This window comes from Hylobates moloch, unplaced genomic scaffold (assembly GCF_009828535.3).
Source record: "Hylobates moloch isolate HMO894 unplaced genomic scaffold, HMol_V3 SCAFFOLD_16, whole genome shotgun sequence".
In the NCBI taxonomy this organism is placed as follows: domain Eukaryota; kingdom Metazoa; phylum Chordata; class Mammalia; order Primates; family Hylobatidae; genus Hylobates; species Hylobates moloch.
The window spans coordinates 44,208,145-44,209,864 of NW_026652291.1; positions in this window are offsets into that span (position 1 = coordinate 44,208,145).

Here is a 1,720-nt window from a genome sequence, read left to right on the forward strand (position 1 = left end):
TTGACATCTATGATTGCCAATCTTTTAGGAGGTTTTTATGTTTGTTTGTTTGTTTTGTTTTGTTTTTTAAACAGGGTCTGTCACTGGGCTGGAGTGCAGTGGTGTAATCACAGCTCACTGCAGCCTCTACCTCCCGAGCTCAAGTGATTCTCCCGTCTCAGCCTCCCGAGTAGCTGGGACTACAGGCTTACACCACCACACCCGGCTAATTAAAACATTTTTTTTGCAGAGATGGAAGTCTCCCTATGTTGCCCAGGCTGGTCTCAAACTCCTAAGTTCAAGCAATCCTCCTACCTTGGCCTCCCAAAGTGCTGAGATTGTAAGCATGAGCCACTGTGCCTGGTCTAGCATGACTTTTATCACGACTTTTTCTGTCTTTTAAGATTTGAAAGGCATAAATTAATATTTCAGGTAAAAGCTTGTTATTTATTTTCCTGAGAATTTGGGGCATTTTCTTCTAAGGCCATTCTGGGATGTTAGCAAACAGCTTTTAGAATCACTGATCTATATCCAAATGATAAAACATGAGAGAGACTGAAAGCTCCCTGAGAATAGAAACATAACTTTTTCAGCTTTTTATACTCCTCAATGTCTCACACAGAGTTTCAACACAGTAGAAACTCTATAAATATTTGTTGAAAGAAGGAAGGAAGGAAGGAAGGAAGGAAGGAAGGAAGGAAGGAAGGAAGAAAGGGAGGAAGGAAGAAATGAAGGAAGGAAGGGAGGAAGGAAGAAAGGGAGGAAGAGAGGGAGGGAGGGAGGGAGGGAGGAAGGAAGGAAGGGAGGAGGGAGGGAGGGAAGAAGGAAGGAAACATGTACACAAATATTTGTGTATGTGTTTACCTCACCTTTAATAATTATACCTGTGTTCATTGAACATTTACTATAGGCCAGCCACCACTATGCTAAGCACTGACCATATATTATCTCGTCAAACTCTCCTAGTAACACTTTGCAGTGGACACTACAACCACTCCAATTTTGCAGAGGAGGAAACCAAGGCTTAGGAAATTTGGAAAACTTGGGCACCGTTACCTAATTAGGCAAAGTCAGATTAGAAACCAGTATAATTAGGCATTACATGAGAGGCAGAGAGTTGAACCACCAAGCTCTGCCTTTGCTGTGCCCCTGAAACACAGTGTGTAAAGAGGATACTGCAAAGTTGAGCATATTTTAATGCATCAGGATATATGCTATGTGCAAGGGAACTTCCTCTTTTCAAAGGCACTCACTCTCTCCGCCCCCCACCCCAATGAAGGACCTAAAGATTCTGAAAATATGTAGCCAAGGGGAAAAGTTTGGCAAGGTGTGTCAAGTTTTCTTTGAATGCTTTTGTCCCCCGCTGACCTATCTCAAACACATCTCCTTTCCCCAGGAGTTCTGAAAACTCAGTCTTGAAGTCCATCCTATGATTTTGGGTCTATGAGAATCATGTCTCACACATCCCTGCCTGTGCACAGAAAACGTGGAATGCTGGCAGGCAATTAGAAAAGAAACAGTTCAGCTATTAGGCAGTTAAGCTGCTCTTAGAACCTGTGTGCACAATATACGGAGCTCTTAAAAAATTGCTTAACATAAGTCTTAAAGTGCTATAGAAATGGCACAGTCCACAAACGGTGTTTCTAGAAACCTAAAAAAAATAGCCTATGGGGTTGGTTTTTAATCTCATAGAGTTTAAAAGGTGATTTTAAAACAAAAACAATTTTTCTCCTCCTCCAAA